This window comes from Emys orbicularis, chromosome 11 (assembly GCF_028017835.1).
Source record: "Emys orbicularis isolate rEmyOrb1 chromosome 11, rEmyOrb1.hap1, whole genome shotgun sequence".
Taxonomy (NCBI): domain Eukaryota; kingdom Metazoa; phylum Chordata; order Testudines; family Emydidae; genus Emys; species Emys orbicularis.
In genome coordinates, this window is record NC_088693.1 from 70,423,269 (window position 1) to 70,444,786 (window position 21,518).

The 21,518-nt window shown below is 44.1% G+C and overlaps 1 protein-coding gene across 1 annotated transcript in view; it reads left to right on the forward strand.

Annotated features, from left to right (window-relative positions):
• Positions 1-21,518, forward strand: part of IQCA1 (IQ motif containing with AAA domain 1) — a 157,739-nt gene that overhangs the window by 25,568 nt on the left and 110,653 nt on the right. The gene's annotated exons all lie outside the window — the stretch shown is intronic.

Below are 21,518 nucleotides of genomic sequence, written 5' to 3' on the forward strand. Positions count from 1 at the left end.
GGGATGAGAGGAATCGTCAAGCCTCCCATCAGACAAAGGAATTGGGATTTGCCATAGTGGATCAAATAACTGGTACTTAGGTCCCTTTTCCTGCCACTGGCAGCGTCCAATAGCTAGTGCGAATATCCCACATGGGGCCTGATACTCCAAACACTTAAGCACATATATAATTTTACTTGTGTGTATTCCTATTGACTTCAGTAGACCTTAGCACGTGAGTAAAGTTAAGCACCTATGTAAATGTGTACAAGCTCAGACCACTGATACATATGGACTTCTGAGCAAGTTCACCTTAGGCAAGTTTTCTTTAGTTGATGAAATTCTAGATGTTCAGCTCTAACATGGTATTATTGTTGTGAAGTAGCATAATAAGGAAATACAGATTGCTTGCAAAATACTACTAATCTCCAGTACCAATCTTTGAGATCTGTTAACTAAAAGAAAATTGAGATTCAGATGGCAAATCCAGGGATTTATCAGTCGAGTGTCAACTGCTTTGCACACCTGTTCATGATTACGGTGTGTTTTGCCATTTTGGCTGTTTGCCCAATTTACATGACAGATGATAGTTTGACTTCAGGAACTGTGTCATCTACATTCCTGGTTCATATTTTGCTTTTTCGGTTGTACCTCCCTACAATATGCCTTCATGTGGTACTCAACTGTCACAAATACAGGCAGTCCTTGACTTTACGACATTCGAGTTATAACAAACGGCACTTACGATGCTTCTACATTGACACCCTGATTCAACTTATGACTATAGGTTTCGAGTTTACAACGCTCGGTCCCACAATGGAGTAGATCGCAGTACTGAGTTATGACGCAATTGTAAGGAACCAATTGTGTCATAAGTCCAAGGACTGACTGTATATTGATATCACCAGTGAGTCTTCATGTGTTTCTAAGATACACATTCTGCTAAATCCTGCTCTGCTTGTGTCTACGTGCTCCACGACTTCCTTTAGTTTCTGTTTAGTACATAACACTAAGTGTGCGTATGAATTGTTGAAAGCCTGGAAGTTGTAGATAACTGGTGCCAATGATCATTGCATTATAGTGTTGAGCAGTTTTTCCACCCTTACTTACAATGAGTAGTATCTTTGAGAACAATGGGGCTGCTGGTGGATTACTCGCTGAGTGCAAGAATGGCAGCGTCTGACCATAAGAATCTGCAAGAGTGAAGGCAACAATATTCAGATGATAGTCTTCAAAAAGACAGACCTAAAAAACTTGAGGTAGAGAGTATGTGGAATATGAGCAGTGAAACTAAATTTAAAATCTTCCAGGTTTTCCAGGATGTTATTTTCTGCTGTACACTGAACATTATCTCAGCAAAATAAAGTGATAAGGGCCTGGTTCTAAGCCCATGGAAGCTATGGTGAAATTTTACATTGACTTCAATAGGCACAGGAGAGGCCCTAAAAGACCTTTGTATGTGTGTACGTACTTGCTGAGTTTTAAAGATCTGAAAATGAAAAGGGAATAATATTAAATATAGGAAAAGAAATTAGAGCAGTCATTAAGGGGTCCCATCATTAAACAGGGTTGAGATGCACGGTGGGGCTAGGGTGGTGGGGCTAGGGACTTCTACCCTGCAGGAGGCACCTGCCAGGGCTCGGGGCTTCAGCAGGAGTGGGGTGGAAGTGACCCACTTGTAGCATTACTTATTAGCCAATTGAATACGACATCTGAAGAGTTATGGGGAAAGAGCGTTCTGTAAAACTTCCAGTGACGAATTTGCATATTAACCACAAAGTGAGTCTTTAGTCAGTGAATTGGATACATTTTTAAACTGTTCTGTTGCAACTGAAAGTACCAATGATAGTAGGAATTCATCACAACCTGAGAAGAAAAGTAGACATAGGCATGACCCTGCTTACTTAAAGTTTGGGTTTTCATTTACTGAGGACCAAAATGATGAACACAGGCTGCAGTGTGTCATCTGCAGTAAACTGTTAGCAAATGAAATCCTAAAACCATCAAAGTTACATAGCCATTTGGAGACAAAGCACTCTAGCTATAAAGACAAGCCTCTTGATTTATTTAAACAAAAAAGCAAAGGTTTGGAAACATCACAAAAAACACTTGAATATGTATCTACTGCCCGGTAGCAAGCATTCAGTGCCTCTTACCTTGTTGTATACCACATTGCAAAATGTAAAAAAGCTCACACCGTCACTGAGGAGTTAATTTTACCTTCTGCTATTGACATGTGCTCTGAAATGTTGGGTGAGTCAGCTGCAAAAAAATTAAAAACAATCCCTCTTTCCGACAACACAATACAGAGAAGAATTTGTGATGTCTTAGAAGACATCAAACTGCAAACAACTAATCATCTTTCAGTAAGCAACTGTTTTCTTTTACAATTAAATGAATCTACAGATCTCTCAAACCGTGCTATCTTGGTGGTTTATGTGAGGCATGTATGGGAAAGTGATTTTCAAGAACAGTACTTGTTTAGGGCGGATTTGCCTATTTCTACTACTGCTGCTGATATATTTGTTACACTAGATAATTACTTGGAGTCAGTGGGATTGAGCTGGTCGAAGTGGGTTGGTATTACAACTGATGGAGCCGCTTCAATGACAGACAGGGAAACATTCAGGAGCTGTTCAAAGAATCCTTTTGAAAGCATCCAATGAAATGTGGGACCACAGTTTCCTGCACAGGGAGGCCTGAGCAGCTAAAGACATGTACCTGAGCATCACTAAACTCTTAAAGATGTTGTCAAAATGGTGAGTTACAGCAAACAAAATGCCAAGAATTCACGATGCTTGCAAGTTTTCGGTCAGGAAATGGGCAGTGCACATGTACATCTGCTTTACCACGCTGAGGTTCATTGGCTATCCTGTGGCAAAATGTTGTCTCGTGTATACGAAAGTAAAAGTGAGTTGGCAGCTTTTCTTGAAGAAAAAAAGTCTCACCTGGCAGAGCACTTCAGTAACAACACATGGCTCGCTCAAATTGCATATCTGGGAGATATATTCAATCAGCTGAACGATTTGAATCTGTCTTTACAGGGCAGAGGGCACAATTGCGTTGAGTAGACTGACAGAATTGCTGCATTCAAAAATACCCCTCTCTCTGTGGAACAAACATGCTTCAAATGATAGGATGGACATGTTTCATAACGCGTCTCTAGAAACAAAAAAAATGGAAATATTCTGCTAGCCAAGAAGCACTGAAGAAAATTATCAGTAATTGTTTAACTAAGTTGCACACAAGATTCTGTGATTACTTTCCAGACGAGCAACTGAAGGGTGAAGAATGGATACAGGGCCCATTTGGAGTTGTGTTGGAAAACATGAGTCTACCTATGAAGCAAGAACCTCAACTGGTCGAGTGATCTTGTGATCGCAGTCTACAAAGAAAATATACTGAAATGAACCTTCCCCAATTTTGGTGCAGTGCTGCTGGAGAATAGCCTTCTCTTGCTTGCCATGCTGTTAGAATCATTTTGACTTTCAGTACAACATACTTGTAGAAAACTGGATTCTCTGCCTTGACTCAACTGAAGAATAAAAGCAGGAACAGACCGGATGTTGAACAGAACCTTCAGATTGCGCTGACTACAATTACGCCAAACTTTGATAAACTCATCAAAGAGAAGCAAGCTCAGGTTTCTCATAAAGTGGAACCTAGGATTTATTATACTGTTGTTAATGTGTTCCTCTTGATGTTGATTTCTGCTTTTAGCTTTCTGACTGTTGAGCTGCTTTAACTTAGTATCATTATTGTTGTTGTTATTACATGTAGTGGGTAATAAATATTTTGGGGGCAAAATAGTTGTGTGTTTTCTACTTAAGCTATTTACTGGGTCAGGTCTGGCCATCAGTGTTTATAAATGGGTTCTGGTCCAAAAAGGGTTGAGAACCTGTGCCCTAAAGGACATCTAAAGCTTGCATATTATAGCAGCTACTATCATCTTTTTGAAGCTAAGACTATATCTCATTTGCATGTGTATGTTTACCTGCTTTAACCTTGTAAATAATTCTCATTTCTTTTTCCTAGTTAATAAACCTTTAGTTAGTTTATTATAGGATTGGCTACAAGCATTTGGTGAGAGATCTAGGGTGCACTTGACCTGGATTTTTGGTGTCAGGGACCATCTATCACTAAGTCCAGCTTGCCTCAGTGGGAAGATAGACTGGAGTGCCCAAGGGGACTGTCTGTGACTCCATGTTAAGGCTGTTATTATGTTTGAGGAGTTCACATTTGATACTTGGTTGATGAAATCGAAGTATAGAACACACAACCAGTTTGGGGTTCGTGCCCTGTTTCCTGACAGTTTGCCCTGAGGTTGGCACTCACAGTCATGAGCCACTCCAGATATCTTGAAAGTGACACAAGTCGTAATGAATTATCTGCCCTCTCTGTGGGAGGCTTCATGTAACTGACCAAAACAAGCTTCCCACAGACATATTCATTTCCATCTGAATAGGTAAGAAGAGAGTCTGCAGATTTCTAAACATGGAAGGGGTATGTAACATGTAGAACTAACCTGTCCGCATGATGCATGAGGAACCTTCTAATACTAGAAGAATTTCTGTGTCCTCTTCCCTGCATGCCTCACTGAACAGAGGCTGAACATTTGAAGTGCCAAGCTTTACATTTCTTATTACATGCCAGGATATATTTTTAATTGCCTTAAAATTAAGAAACAAAATAAACTTTTAAATGTTGCTTATAAATTGTCCTTTAACTACAACTTTTGCTTGATTTTATGATCTTCCGTGGTCTATTAAAAATTAAGTAGAATCATAGAAGGTCATCTAGTCCAACCCCCTGCTTAAAGCAGGACCAATCCCCAGACAGATTTTTGCCCCCAATCCCTAAATGGCCCCCTCAAGGATTGAACTCACAACCCTGTGTTTAGCAGGCCAATGCTCAAACCACTGTGCTATCCCTCCCCCCAAGTAACTGAAGAAGGTTTACAAAGATCCTTTTCTTTCTGATAAATGATGTTACATATATTAAAAAAATAAAACCCAAGCTTATTCATTCCTCCCCTACCTTATAGTCAATTGGAAAAGAGTGTGACAACACATACAATTAGCAGGTGTTACCTTTCAAGACAGCTGTTATTGTATTATAAAAACAATGGGCAGATATTGAATTTCCCCACTTGTAAAAGGCAGTGCTGCTATAAATATTTACCCCGTTTCTTTGCAGAAAAGACCAAGCATAACGTCAGTCATTCTTAAATCCAAGACATTTTTTATGGGAATAGAGGTCCTAATAAACCTTCCCAACAGAGTAAATTAAATGAAAAGGTCTGTTTTGTTGTAGCACTGTCACCGGAATCTTACTGGAGAATTCTACATTTCTTGTTTTATAACTTCTTCCCTTTTATGATCCTGGTTGTAGCTCTGCTATGCATCATTCTGCTTATCTCTCGGTGTGCTTATTTGCCTGAATCTGTACCTCTCTGCCTGGTGAACCATTTACTTGAAAATTTCCAAGCTTCTATTTTGTCTGGTTCCTGCGCACCACCCTGGAAAATAATTGTTACAAGCTTAAAATCATTTAAAGAAATATAGCCACTCACATTAGAGAAATGCGGTGTGCATAATGGTCTCTTATTTATCACAAGTGCCCTTACGAATTGTGGAACAAGTATACAAACATTCCAAACTTAATAGCTTCTGTAATTAAATCCCTCCCAGTTGTTCCAGGTTTCAGCCAGAGAAGCCCCCACACATTGACAATGCAGAGGTTTATGTTGTTATAGAAATTAGAAGTTACATAACTAGGGCATTGGATTTATTCAAGATGTAGGAGGCATTTTTCTGCAAATTGAGTCCTTTTGGGGTTTCACATGTATGTGCACCATGACTAACTGCCACTCTTCTCTCTCCATGGAAAAGCTTGCAAAAGGGTGGGGAGAGCAGAAGCAGCATGAAAAAAATAGTGTTTCTCATATGCTTTTTATTGCTGATTTAAACCTAAAACCACAACCCTGAACACAATAGCAGCACTCGCTTGTAATTCTTCAAAGTAACTACCTCTTAGTGTGTGATAACTGCAAACCCAAGCTACAGTCAGCACTAAACAGTCAAAAGACATGAAAGCGCTCCTGTGTACATTGAATAAAAAAAAGTACCACCTTTGTCAAATTTCTTGGGATAATGAATTTAGATTCATTTTGGAAAGAAGTCAAGATGAAAAATCAGAAATCAAGATGAGGTTTTTATTACTGGAGATAGCCTCAAGAGTCACAGGGGAGAGCCTAATATACAGGATTCGCTGTAATGTCTCTTATGCCCTCTAGCTGTAACAAATTATTTTGTGAATTTCTTGGAGGATTTATATGTCTCTGCTCAGTGCTCCAGGGAACATTTCATCAGTGGCATTGCTGACCTAATAACAGGGGATCTAAGTAATAGCAACTTTTATGTACATGTTATGTGTTATTCCCACAGATTTGGGGATTGCTTTTCTGGAGGAAGGAGGCAGCCAGGGATAAATGTGCTCTCATAATAGGCTTATACTTTACTGATTAGCTTCGAAAGATCCTCTTGCTCGGCCTGTTGACTTGAGTACTGTCAAAATGAACCGTCTGAGCTTCACTGTGAATGAATGAGACTCATTTTAAAGCAGGCGGTTCCTGTGCTTTATTGATTCATTTTAAGCATTCCTGACTGCCAGCTCAGCCTTTGATCAAGAGGGAAGTAGAAAAGAAATAGGAGGTGATCACGTTATATTTTCCTTTTTCATAAGACTGTTTTGTTGGGCTGAGATTAATGCCAAGATGCTTGTTCACAGGACTCCATGGGAAGCAGAGAGGGAGGGAGAGAAAAAGGCGGGAGGAAGATGAATGGAGGAAGAGTTTTTTCACACTGAAAGTCAACAGACTAGGGAAAGCATTTATTTGTGTAAGGCTGGGGCTGCCATATTACATTTCACATTCTGAACTCATTACTCTTTCTATAGGTAACTTTACTGTTTGTGAAAGGTGCTGGCTGACAGCTTCAGCAACTGAAGTCCTGCCCATGGGACGGATACAGCTTTGAGCCATAGTAATGCTGAGCAGTGGCCCCACCACTGTACCTCATCCCTGAGTTGGAGGAACTGCTTCTGGGGCTCCAAGAGGACGTACCCAGTCTTTCAAGCACAGTCTGAAAAAAGCCTGACTTCTTGGTACACACACATCTTCAGCCCTGGCTGGAATGCTCTAGCTATGAATGACCATGCGATAGGATGATAGTACACAAAAGGCAGCAAGCAGCTCATATCAAAAGAGCTACTCTGATTTTTACTATAAAAAACATAATTAAAAAAAGACAGCTGTTTAACAGCTTATAAATGTTCCCAGTGTGTCCTTCCCTCTATCTGATTGAGGAGATGGTGGCACATACTCACCGGTCTTTGGCACCACACGCATGTGCCATCCCACACAGAACCAAAAATTCAGAGCAAGGCTATCGAAGAAGCCATTGCCATGTCCCCTCAGATCTGTTCAATCACTGCAGGTAATGAGGACACAACTCCCGTAAGTCCCTTCTATCAACTGGCAGAGACACAAAGCTTGCTGTCTGGACAGCCTGGGATGTTACTACAGCTGTATCAAGGCAAAGGCAACAGCAATGCAGAGATGGTTGTGGCTCCATGGTTATGATCAGGAGGTTTATAGCAGAACTGAGGACCTTCCATTCAAGGCACGGGACCTGTTTAAAGAGCAGTTGGAAAAGTCCTCATTGACTTGAGAACTGGATCAGATTTTTCTTGTAGGAAGGCTGGTACAGGAGCAGGGCCCATGGCAGATGTCCTCAGAAGTCTTTCCATGAACTGCGTGTGTTGGAGAAGTAGAGATCCACACACCAGAAGACGCCGCCAGTTCCCTGAACCAGGCACATCCTTTGCGTCTGCTTCAGCCACCCAGTGAGTTAGAAGATACACCTGGAAGCCTGCAACTCACCTCTTTTATACTCCTCCCCTTTTTGGGGGGGGAATAGCTGGGTAACTTCTTAAAACCATCTACCTGTAATAATTCTATTCCATACAGACCAGAAAAAATGAAGAGGTTAGTTCAGTCAGTTCCACTCTAGGTCACTCTCCAGCCCCCATTCTCACTTTTTTTCAGGTATCCTTCCCATTTGCTGAGAGATTAAGCAAACTCCGTTTTTTCCAGTGGGACCTATAGAAGATGTTCCTCATCAGTACTGAAGAAAGAGGGCTTTACTCCTGCTACTTCTTTATTCCCAAAAGACAAGAGGAATTAATTATATTTTGACTTGGATAAGCCTCAACAGGTTCATCTATATTTTCAGATACAAGAGGGTAACAAACAAAGATTTTGCATAGGCAAGAATCACTACTAGTACAAAGTGCACCCCATTGGCCTATCCATAGCACCATAAAATCATCAACAGGTATCCTGCACATTTTCTTGAATTCAATTCAGGGGACCAGCTCTGTGACGTTGGGTGCCTTAACCCACTTCCTGCTTCAGTCACTGTATCTCTGAATCAGACAATCATACCGAGCCATGTGGCAACTTCCACAGGAGACACCATCAATTCCGTGAGAGCAATGGCCTTTCTACCACAGGACATATTTCTGGAGATACTGAATACCACCAGGAGCAGGCTTTGAAGAGTCAGCAATAATATATTTTCCAAATAAAGTTTGACAATTTATTCTTGGTATGAACTACTTAATACTTGGGCTTGCAGGCTGCTAAGCTGAAACATGGATGGAATTTTCCTTTATGAAAGGAAGAGTAAAACTAAGAATATTTTCTAATTAAGGAAATGTAAACACTAATGGGCAATGTTTGGGTCTTCCCTCACTTATCTAATAAGCTTCCATTGCATATCTAGTTGTTACATGTACTAATTTTGGTAGAAATATTGAGGACTGGAAAGACCAAAGAAAATGGAGTGCAAATGCATGACTTTCTCAGCAGACGATAAGCCAAAATCAAAAGCCCAACTTCCAATGTAATGTTCCTTTGAACAGAGGAAAAGTAACATTATGATAAATATGAGTATTGTTTTTGTGGGGCATAAAAAAAAGATCAAGATGAAAATTACCCAGCAAGATGATTCTGAAGAACAACATGTGAGGAGGCCAAATCTGTAGCCACGATTCTACCGGCCATTTCCCACTGGTGGGAGTCAAAACTCTGGATTTGTTAGCAATTTAAACAATGACAAATTTAGTTGTCTTTTCTGATTGCTTGGACACCCCTCTCCACCCTGTCCAATTTAAAAGTGTGAACCCCTCTATTTCCAAAAGGAGTGTCATGTGAAATTAAGTCCATGTGTAGTTAACCCTGTTTTATAGGGTGTTGCTGGATTTACAGGGGGCAGGGGACACTTTGGAAGCTTCTGTGTAGTGGCAAAAGTTGCCTACTTCAGTGCATTCTGGAAATTTACGAGTGTGCTGATATTAATGGAGGCAGCTCGATGGCTTTTGGGGGGGATCTGCCGGAAGCCCCGTGGTTCATATATTTTTCATACTTGGTGAAACACAGATAAATCTTTGTGGCATGCATCTGAAACAGACCAGTTGAAGCCCAGTGTCAGGCCTCCAGAGAGAAATTGATAATTTCACTAGCTCTGCTTTCCGAATCATTACTGTGAAGCATGTCATTTCACATTCGCATAAGGTTTCTGAGTTTATACTTCAAATTAAAATGATTGCCAGTTCTACCAGGTGATTTAAAACATATGCAAAGGACTCTGCTACTATTCTTTAATTTCTTCATTTGTTTACTAAACTGTCAAAACTTTGAAGTAATCGAGGAGCATAAAATATGTCTTAGGTGCAAATCAAGATTCCTACGGGCTTACAGTATAACAAATGGCCCCTCTGAAAAAAATCCAACATTATGCATCACTCTGCAGTTTACAGACACGTAAGGGTATGCTTGTACATAATTTCAAGTTTGAACCACTCACAAGTTATACACATAACCTTTGCAAGCAGTACTGTTCCCCCCAACTCCGCTCAAAACAAATGTTCAAACATCTTGAGTCACAAAAAGTTATTCGTGATCTTCCCTGTTGCAACCTTTATCCTCTCAAGACCTTCAGTGCACATAAAGGTATTCCCATTCAAATCAGCAGAATTGCTCATAGAGCAAGGTGCTACTCACCATAAGGATATCAGAATCAGGCCCAGAGCATGCAAAAGTGCACTTGTATGTCTGTAAAGCACCTAAAAGACAGGCTCCTGCTTCAGAGAGCTGGCAATCCAAGGAGATCACGCCTGAAAGACAGACAACCCAGTGGCGCGAGAAAAAATGTCTTGTGCTGCATACCTGTGTTATGTCTACTTTAGGGTATGTCTACACTGGCAGAGCTACATCACGGGCGGTTACATCACCACTCAGAGAGCGCTGAAGGGAAACCACTGTTGTGTGTTCACACTGTCAGCTGCCTGCGCAATAGCGTGTTCACACTTGCAGCAGTATTCGGAGCGGTGTACTCTGGATAGCTATCCCATGGAGCATCTCTTCCTTTTCTGCCGCTAAGAGTTGTGGGAAGGCGGAGGGGGTCGCAATGCATCCTGGGTCCTGTCCCAATGCCCCATGATGCATTGCTTTGCATCCCAGCAATCCCTGTGCTTCCGTCTGCATTTTGCCCTCTTTCAACAGTTTGTGTACTGCGCGCTCTGCCTCTTTGGTCTGCAAGGATGGATCCCGCATTGTTGACCAATATGCTGCTCGCTCTCACTAACACGTCACGAGTGGCAGTGGAGTTATTCCTTAAACTACAAAGGCAAGAGGAGTGTGACATTGATCTCATCACGCGTAGTAACTACAACACGAAATTGCTTGTGGCATTCACGGAGGTGCTGTCCACGGTGGAACGCCGCTTTTGGGCTCGGGAAACAAGCATTAAGTGGTGGGATCACATCGTCATGCACGTCTGGGATTACGAGCAGTGGCTGCAGAACTTTTGCATCAGGAAAGCCACATTCATGGGACTGTGTGATGAGCTCGCCCCAGCCCTGTGGCGCAAGGACACGAGAATGAGAGCTGCCCTGTCGTTGGAAAAGCACGTGGCGATTGCACTGTGGAAGTTGGCTGCTCCAGACTGTGACCGATTGGTCGCTAATCAGTTTGGAGTGGGAAAGTCGGCCATTGGACTCATGTTGATGGAAGTGTGTAGGGCCATTAATCACATCCTGCTCCGAAAGACCATGACTCTGGGCAACGTGCATAACATTGTGGCTGGCTTTGCACAAATGGGCTTCCCTAACTATGGAGGGGCGATAGATGGCATGCATATTCCAATTCTGGCACCAGCCACCGAGTACATTAATCGGAAGGGGTATTTCTCTATGGTTCTCCAAGCGCTTGTGGATCATTGTGGGCATTTCATGGACATTAACGCAGGCTGGTCCGGAAAGGTGCATGACACATGCATCTTTTGTAACACTGGCCTGTTCAGGAAGCTGCGAGCAGGGACTTTCTTCCTGGACCAGAAGATCACTGTAGGGGAAGTCGAAATGCCCATTGTGATCCTGGGAGATCCTGCCTACCTCTTAATTCCGTGACTTATGAAATCAAACATGGAGAACCTCGACAGAAGCAAGGAGCAGTTCAACAACAGACTGAGCAAGTGCAGAATGACTGTTGAGTGTGCTTTTGGCCGTTTAAAGGCCCGCTGGCACTGCCTATATGGGGGGCTGGAACTGGCTGATGACAATATTCCTATGCTTATAGCCACATGCTGTATGCTCCATAATATTTGTGAAGGGAAGGATGAAAGCTTCACTGAGGGCTGGAGCGCTCAGGCTCAGCGCCTGGAGGCTGAATTTGAACAGCCAGAGACCAGGGCTATTAGAGGGGCGCAGCACAGGGCCATAAGGATCAGGGATGCTTTGAGGCAACAATCTGAAGCTGGAAGCCACTAATATTTGTTGCTATGCTCTGGAGTGCAGTGCTTGTAATGCTAGGAGGTGGCTGTGATTGGTGCACACAATGCACTGTGAAGGTTTAAGAATATTGCCGGTTGCAGGTTTGCAGGGCTCTGTTTGCTTTCAATTAATGGAATAAAGATTGCTTTCAAACCAAAGCAATTCTTTTATTAAAAAACAACAACCAGAGAAGAGAGACAAACAAAAAAAGACATCAGCACTGTGGGGAATGGGGGAAGGGAGGGTCCCAGGAGGAGGTGGGGTCCTGGGACGGTTAAAGATTTGTGTATGGCCAGGTATCATATGCAACCTTGTCCTTTGGAGTACAGTGCAGTGGGTACTGTACTTCAAAAGGGCTAACCTGCAGAGGGATGGGTGTTGAGTGCAGCGGGTACTGGGATTCCGCAGGGCTGGACAGTGATGGGGCAGGAGTGGAATGCAGCGCGTACAGACTGGAGCCAGGAGGTTGATAAGAGTGTGTTGGTGGTGCCTGGGGGGGAACATGGGAAAGAGTTTTGCGACAGCGGCTTCACGGGAGGGCGGACATGGAGCTGCTCGGCTTGCAGTGCTAGTAGCGCCTGGAGCGTGTCCGCCTGGCACTCCATAACGTTTAAGAGACGCTCCGTGGCTTCGTTCTGGTGCGCCGCATTCTCCTTTGGGTCCCTCTTCTCGCTATCCCGCCACTCCTTCAAGTCTTGTTTTTCGGCCGCGGAGTGCATCATGACATCACGCAGAAAGTCCTCTTTAGTTCTTCATGGCCGCTTTATAATTCTGTGCAGCTGTTCAGCCGGTGATAACAAAGAGGGAGGCTGGACTCCCAAGGTCATATATGTGAACTCAAAATGCAACATTTTACAGAAGCAGTATTGTTTGCAACACAGAGACCACTGATTCAGTGATTTAAAACACAGCAACTATTCACACACCTGTCACTAACTGGCTGATCCCAGACAAGCACACATGAGCCACAAGACCCCCAAAATGGTAAGTAACTGCAGGGGCAGGGGAAATCACTCTTCCCGGACCCTGCTGTACACTGGGCATGTGGCCGGCGGGGAGAGCCAGCACTGTGGGGGGGGCCTTATAATCATTACTGTCCCCACATTTTCCGCAGGCTGTGTTCATTATGGAAGATCTCTCTCTGATGAGGGTGAGTAGGGAATCAAGGGAGGGTCTTCTCCAAGACTGCAGCTTCTGCCCTGGACCTTATGCAGCTCACCTGTGTGCAGCAATGGTCATCCCCCCTGCCAGTGACGGCACAGTGGCACGGGAAAGTTACCTTCAATGGCGCAAGAAACAAAGCAGCTCGGCCAAAGAACCTGCAGCAGCAGATTGCCCAGTATCTCCATGAGAGTTTCATGGAGATCTCTGAGGCACATTCCCATGAAGTGAGAGAGTCAATCAACACCCTGTTCCGCTGCTCAGACTAGGCATGTGGTGGTACGTGCATCATACAGACACGAGCCTGCTTTCTGCAACCCTCCTGCCCCCAACAACTCACTTCAGCGATTCCCAAAATCAAAGCCACTTACCAGGGGCCTCCTCTCCTGTTTGCACTTCGCCAAGCTCCGACAGCTGTGACTGGCTAGCCTGCTCTGGGGTAGAGAAGAGCTCCTGGCTGCATGCAGCTCTGACCTTTGAGTCGCCTTCTGCTCTGGGTCCCCCTCCTCATCCAAGATTTCATCCTCCTGGCTCAGTCTACTCTCGACTGGCACACAAGCCACCACAAGTATCCACAGTGGCCTTCGCAGTGAAGGTGGGGTCACCACCGAGTATCGCATCCAGCTCTTTGAAGAACTGGCAGCTCATGGGCACAGCACCGGAGTGGCGACTTGCCTCCTGCACCTTGTGGTAGGCGTGCAGCTCCTTCACTTTGACCCTGCACTGCAGTGTGTCCCAGTCATGGCCCCTTTCTGTCATGCATCGTGAAATCTGTCCATAGGTATCATAATTCCTACAGCTGGAGTGCAGCTGGGACTGGACAGCCTCTTCTCCCCAAATGCTGATGAGGTCCAGCAGCTCAGCATTGCTCCAAGTTAAGGATTGCCTGGTGTGTGGAGCAGGCATGGTCACCTGGAAAGATGTGCTGAGACCACTGCCCATGTCACTGAGCAAACAGGAAGGGAACTTTCAAAATTCTCAAAGAATTTAAGGGGTGGGGCTCATGGCTGGTCACCTGAGGACCGGGCAGTAGACTTCAAACCAATGACCAGAGAGGCGAGAACAGGCATTGTGGGACACTTCCTGGAGGCCAATTGCAGCACTGTAATTGACCGGGGTGTCTACACTGGTACTGCAGTGCTGTAGCCCCAGGGCAGAAAGCTGTACGACTCTTGTCAGGGTGGTTTTTTTACAGCTCTGCAATGCGCAGTTTCTGCGCACTAAGTGGCTTGGCAGTGTGTACACCTCGGGAGTTATACCGCAGAAAGCTGCTTTACTGCACAGAAACTTGCCAATGTAGACAAGGGTCTGATCTTGCAGGGTAGTTTCAGTTGGAGTTGAGAGCTCAGCACCTTGCAGGAAGTGCTCAACCTCTTGGGCCCTTACACTACAAGCTTCTCTGGGACCTCACCTGATCTCCATGAGTTCTCGAAGATATGGCAGCTCTCTTCCCCTGAAAGCCAGGAAACATTGTGCAAAGGCACTATAATATAATATATGGAGATATACCTATCTCATAGAACTGGAAGGAACCCCGAAAGGTCATCAAGTCCAGCCCCCTGCCTTCACTAGCAGGACCAAGTACTGATTTTTGCCCCAGATCCCTAAGTGGCCCCCTCAAGGATTGAACTCACAACCCTGGGTTGAGCAGGCAGACTGAAGGAGGGGGAATTGAGGTACAATGGGGAGGTAGGAATGAGGGATTGGGGGCTTGCCAGTTGGTGGAGAGGGAGAAAGGATTAGCGATGTCTAAAGGGGTTGTGTACACAGTGCAGTTTCTAAGGCATACTAATGTGCTGCACATTAACTGATCTGTGTAGACCCAGCTGGTGTGCATGAAAAGTTGCCTTGTCTGCGTTAGTGTAACAGTGCTACATTAGTGCACACGAATACACTTTAGAAATTACACTCTGTAGCATGCATTGCTGCACCATGTAGACAACCCGCTAATAACGAGTTGTAATACAAGAAAAAGAAGGCATTGTATGGGTATGGGATGGAGGAATTATTTTTAACTTATATTTAATTCCGTTCCCGCTCTGTGAAAGTCTGTTGCTCTTTTGGGTTGGCTAGATACATTTCAGAATGCATCAGTATAAGATGTCACCGATGTCTCCTTGGGAAGGCTGCAAGTTGGGGAGGACTGGATGGTAATGGAGAGGTAAACAGGAGTGTGATTGGGTGTAGAGAAGAGATGGTTTATCTGAAGTAGGGAGAGGGAAAGAGAGAGAAAATATATTAATGAGAAGCAAGAACATTATTTCTCAAACGATGACCTATCGTTCACAGAATTAAATGTTCTGAGAACCAAGCAATGGAGATAATAGGGTGTTAGGAGGGGAGATGGTGCTCTTACATTATAGTCTGTGGAATGAAAAGATTGGAGAAGCCCAGGGCTAGAGGGTGAAAGAAGTGTGACAAAGATTAAGAGAACCTGAGTGAAGAATTAAGAGAAACAGCCGGTGAGGAGAAAGAGAGGCAGAATCAGAAAAGAGGGATGAAAGAAGAATGTGTAGGGGAAAAAGTACACATTTTAAAAATAGTAAAGATAGAAAAAGTAGGCTAATGGTAGTAAAAAAAAAAGACTGTGTCTTACCTGTACTCTAGCAGCTGTTCTTTGAGATGTGGGTGCAGACCTGTGTTCCACTCAGGTGTGCATGTGCCCAACACACCAAAGCCAGAGATCCTTGTTTAGCAATACCCGTCAGGGCAGCGCTTGTACCATCTGGCCTTCCCATGGACGTCGCTGTCATGACCCCTGTCAGTTCCTTCACCCCAGAATCTAAGGCTGGAGACTCCAATACAGAGGGGACAGAGGGCGGGCCATGGAATACACATCTTCACCCACATTTCGAAGAACAACAATTACAATACAGGTCAGTAACTATCTTTTCTTCTTCAAGTGGTTGCAGATATGTATTCTACTCAGGTGACTCACAACGGTGGGGCTTGGAGCCTACCTAAACAATGATTGCAGAACTGCCTTCCCACAGTTTGCATCTGACCTAGATGCTGCGGTAATAGCAAAATGTTTGGTAAACATATGCATAGAAGACCACATAGCAGCTCTGCAAATTTCCAATATTGAAACATCGCTGAGAAATGAGGTCAATGTCACTTGAGCCCTTGTCAAATGAGCCTGTAATGTCTGTGGAGGCAAAGCCTGAGCTACTTCATAAGCCATGGTAATACAGGAAGTTACCCATCTGGAAATTGCCTGCATGGAGGCCAGCTGACCTTCCATTCTATCCACATAGGAGACAAAAAGTCAAGGTGATGAAGGAAATGGTTTAGTCCTTTCCAGAGAGAACACCAAGCACCGCCTCATATCTAACACTGCTCATCTGCATTTGGGGTGGTTTCAGAAAAAATATAGGCAAGTAATTAACCTAGTTAAAGTGAAACTGTGAGACCACTTTGAACAAAAATGTTGGATGCCACCTCAAGGACACTTTGTCTTTGAAGAACTAAGTATATGGAGGGCCTGATATTAAGGCTTGGAATTCGCTGACTCTTTTTGAGGATGTTATAGCCACAGGAAAGGCTGTCTTTTGGGCAAGGACAGACAATGAGCGGGTTGCTATTAGCTCAAACCCATGAGGGTGGCCAGCAAAGTATTAAGGTCCCACAGCGGGATCATTTTCTTCACAGGTGGAAACAGGTGGACAATACCTTTCAAAAATCTCACTACCATGAAGTTTGAAAAGATCAGCTTTCCCTGGATCAAAGAATGGCCTGGTGAGATCGCTGCCACATGACCCTCAATGAGCTAAGAGCTAGACCTGAGGACTTAAAATATAACAGGTAGTTCAAAATGTCCTGAACACTAGCCGACATGGGTTGAATTCCCTTAGATATTGACCAAACCAAAAAAACACTTTTTTTTTTGGCCAAATAGGTAGACCTACTAGATAATTTTCTATTATTAAGCAGGATCCTCTGAACTGCTTCTGAACATTGCCCTTCCACCTCACCTAGCCATGCACCATCCATGCTGTCGGGGGGGGGGAGGGAGTGGGGAGAGATTCCTCAGTGCTAGATGCATAACCTGGCCATGGTGTTGAGTTAGTAGGCCAGGAAGGAGAGGAAGAATCTTGGGAGGTCAAACAGACTGACTGAGAAGGTCGGAAAACCAGCATTATCGTGGCCACGCCAGTGTAGTAAGTATCAGTTTGGCATGATCCAATTTCAGTTTGAGGATAACCAGAGACAGGAAAGGAATAGGGGGAAGGCATACAACAGATCCATGCCCCAATTCAGATGTGAGGCATAGGTTAGAGACCCTGGACTGAACCCTGCTCAGGAACAAAGTTGACAGCACTTCTTGTTGTGCTTTGTTGCAAATAGGTTGACCAATGGGATGCCCCATTCCATGAAAATGGACCTCAGTATGCTGTTCCCCAGAGATCACTCATGGTTGTCAGACAAAGCTCTGCTGAGATGGTCTGCCAACTGCTTTTGAGAGGCTGTGAGTGTGCAGTGTGGGCTTGATGTCTTCTTTGATGCAAGAGTCCCAAAACCTCATTGCTTCCTGACAAAGCTGGTTGAAGTCGGCTCCTTGCTGCTTGTTCACGTAACGCATTGTGTTGGTACTGTCGGTATATGAACCACTGCTCTCCTAATCGCAGAAGGCACAACGCACATTGTAAATGGCTTGAAGCTCCAGTACATTGATACAACGCAATGCTTCCTCCTCCAACCACAGCCTTGAGAGGGGCTACAAGGGCCAGTGGGCATGAGAACCGCCCCCCACAGGTACTGTTAAACAAAGTGGTCCAGCTTCAGTGTGCTGGGCACATGCACACCTGACTGGAATACACGTCTGCAACCACTTGAACACAGCACAACACAGGGAACAGTACCCCAATATCACAGAATCATAGAAAAGCTGGACAGAAAGGGACCTTAAGAGATCTTCTAGTCCAGTAGTATATGTAGACCATCTCTGCGATGTTTGTTTAACCTGTTTTTAAAAACCTCTGAAGATCCGTCACAGCAAGCAAAAAAAAATTGGACTAAAATATAAAGATATCTTTGATTGTATATCATTTATTTTGAGAAGTCAGAGTATCTGTCTGCATAGTGTCTGAGACCTTGAAATATATGGCTGTGGACATGAGGTGGGGATGAGAGCCAGCATATTCTTTTATAGAGGAGGTAACTTGGGCTAGGAGGAGATGGGGAACATTTTTGGTTTAGAAAAAAATTGTTGAATCTTTTTTCCACAGTGTTGATGCTGGGTTTAAGGATGTTTTTATATTGCAGCGTGGGTGGGTGCCTGGGTATCTGTGTCTGATGGGAAATATTTCTAATTTGGGGAGGTCTGTGGTTTTGGTGTGTGATTATTTAACAAGTCCCTGACAAGTTTTCTAGAACAAAATTTCAGACGAACAACATGTTCAGCATTTAACATACAACATCTCTGGGTCACACTCTATCAGAGGTGGCATAGAGTTCACAGTGCTTCCAGTGGGAATGTATGTGACAGCAGGAGTTGTTTTGTGGTTCTAAAATGCAGGAAATGTAACCTGGTATTTCAAATTGCCAAGAGACATATCTTCCCCAAGCCTTGTGTTTCAATTTCCCTGCCCTTGCTTGTACACCTCTACCCCGATATAACGCTGTCCTCAGGAGCCAAAAAATCTTACCGCATTATAGGTGAAACCACGTTATATCGAACTTGCTTTGATCCACCGGAGCGCGTAGCCCCCCCCCCCCCCCCCCCCGGAACGCTGCTTTACCGCGGTATATCCGAATTCGTGTTCTATCGGGTTGCATTATATTGGGGTAGAGGTGTCCTTTGAATAAAGTGCTTTGCCCTCTGATAAAGACCAAATGACGCAGCACACAATTAGTTTGTGATATCACTATAAGGACAAGAGCTCAGCAATACTTTAAAAAGTGATTAGGCATTTATATGGTTAATAAGATTATCCAGAGCAATAACTAAATATTAAGAGAACAAGCAAGAGGTTGGGGCAGGATCTGAACACTCACAATCTAGGGCAATGTCTATCCCAAGTTAACAGGAAACTTTCCCTGGGTGGGCAGGTTATCCCATAACTGAGTACTCTAGGGCCACTTGCATTCAGCAGTAAAACAGCTGGTACAGGCCTAGTACTGACAGGGCACTGATTAGATCCACCCCTCTGGTTGGCAAGAGAATGCTAAGCGAGGCAAAGCTTTTCCTGTAAACAAGCCGTACACCCTTAGAACACCAGAAGTACCCCTTACTGGATGAACAGTATGTTGCATGGCTTGGCAAGCATTTAATTTAAACTTTTCTCAGTGCAAAGTTAGCTATAAAAGTTGATTCATCTGAACCTCATATTCAAGTTGAACCCAAGTTTACAGGGAAGGTTAAAGGTTGTATTTCTATGGATGGAACAAGAGTTTGGGTGAAATCTGAGTCAGATCTACTCCTTTCAGAATCAGTTTGGATTAGACAAACCCCACCAAGCAGGCTGTTTTTATTATCCAGGTCAGAGTCCATGGCTTTTGAGTCACACTGTATTTCAGTGCGGTGCATATACAACTGAAAATCTAATTATTTGTAATAATTTAGTTTAAACACACCCAGCCATTAGCTTTCATAAACCAGCCGTGTTTTGGCTATGGTTGCAGCCATTGCTAGGATTTACCAGATGAAATGTTAAAAGTTAACATTTGAACATAAAGCAGAGAGATTGACAATGAGCCTTTGTGAATTGCTAGCTCTTGTTGGCCTCTATTTGTACAAATCAGAGAAGCATTAAGTCCCATCCAATAAATTCTCTACAAAGTATGAAAAATAATTTCACTGAAGCAAAAAGATTTGAAATGTAAAAGTTACATCAATTTTGAAAAAATATGTATGTAGGATAAGTAAACTGCATCACTGACTAAAATCTGTTAAAGTGCTTCTTTATCTCCCTCCTTAAAGAGTCATACTCATAAAATAATCCTTTCATGGCTTGAAAAGGGAATCTACTTCCTCATTTTGTATTCCTGATCACGGTGCAGTCTGTCTCATTACCGGAGGTTTCCTGGAAAGTGTCTAATCCAACATCTTCTGTGGATGTAAGCCACAATCTGTACTAGGAGGAGAAGGTGAGGAGTGCCACACAGCAGGAGTCACCCCCTAAAACGTCCTGATTCCTCTGTGGGAGCAAATGCCACAGCAGGAGCTCTGCCACTTTTTGTACTGCATATATATACGTTCCCCCATCATCAGCTCAGCCCTGTGGGCTGGTGCAGAGAGGGCAGGGCCATGCCCCAATTCTCACCTCACACCCTTCTGGGGAGTCTAGCATCACTGACCATTTTAGACGTGCACAGAGTGTGAGGTTTGAAAGGGTGGGTGGCCTCGGAGCTGCAGATGCAGTGTAATGCAGCGGAAGAGAGGAAGCGCATTGTAGCCTCTTCACGTGCACAAGTGCGCATTGCTGGTAATGTTTTCCAAGTCCGATCCTTACACTTTGCTCCCAGGAACGTTTCTATCATGTTTGTGCTTCACTGTAAGGAGGATGCTCTAGAGAAATGATCCATTGTAGGTGCTGAGTGTAAATCTTTCCAAGTTCTGAGAAAGTGGGAAGCAATTGGATTACGATTTGAGAGCTACGTAAGCAAGGGTTGACTCCAGTGTCATAGACGACTTCCCTTACAGTTTCAGTTCAGCAGGCAAGTTTGCCTTTCCCTTTAAATATCATCGCTCCCTGGCTGCTGTAAAGAATCTTCTTCCGCAGCCACCCTGCAGAGAGCCTGCAGCTTAAAGCCCCACCTCCTGATGATGTCATCATAATTTTCTTTAAAAAGAAGAAATTAGGCTGCAGTGTTGTTCAGCAGACTAACAACCATGAGCTGATGGTGCATTCTCTCCTATGGGTGGCTGTTGGAGTGTGCAAGTTGGGTTTTGGAAGCTCATGGTATTCAGCACTGCCCCCACCAACATCTAAGAATCTTTACAGAATTCATGACTCACAGCATTCAGACTCTACGTGGCAGACTAACACACAGAGTTTGAAGCAAATGTATTAGCCTAACTGTATTTGAAACCATAGCGGGTAGTTTGCAGTGCTGGTTGGAAGATAACTCTCAAGAAATATCCAAGGCTCAGAATGCACCCCCTGCACTAATCCACAGGAAGGGATCTCTCATCTGACATAGTTACTCACACATCTTCTTGTAGGAGGAGATTACAGTGCACACTCTACCTCCCACAAGAATTGACCACAGATGCATTCCCAAATCAGACAGAGCAATCCCCACAGAAACACAGTGCCTCAAATCTGGCTCAACCAGAGCCTCACTACCAATGACTTCACCTGGCCACAGCTGCCCCCAGTGCGTGAGGAAACCCCTGAAGTGGAGTTCTCCACTGCAGAGTGGACTCCATGGATAAGGTAATACCACCCCAAGTTCTCAGGTAGTCTCCAAGGGTCTTGTTGGGAAGATAAGATCATCTTCCCCACCCCTAATCCCCACCCAGTGCAGGAATCTCAACC